Source organism: Triticum dicoccoides, chromosome 7B (genome assembly GCF_002162155.2).
Source record: "Triticum dicoccoides isolate Atlit2015 ecotype Zavitan chromosome 7B, WEW_v2.0, whole genome shotgun sequence".
NCBI lineage: Eukaryota > Viridiplantae > Streptophyta > Magnoliopsida > Poales > Poaceae > Triticum > Triticum dicoccoides.
In genome coordinates, this window is record NC_041393.1 from 394,145,316 (window position 1) to 394,145,537 (window position 222).

A 222-nucleotide genomic window follows, 5' to 3' on the forward strand; every position below is an offset into this window, starting at 1 on the left:
GTTGTGTACTGCGACAATATCTCCGCGACGTATCTCTCCTCCAACCCCGTCCAGCACCAACGTACTAAACATGTGGAATTTGATCTTCATTTCGTCCAGGATCGGGTCGCTCTCGGTGAGGCTCGTGTTCTTCATGTTCCGGCGGGATCTCAGTTTGCCGATGTGTTCACGAAAGAACTGCCCAGCGTCATCTTCGAGGACTTCAGAACCAGTCTGAACATC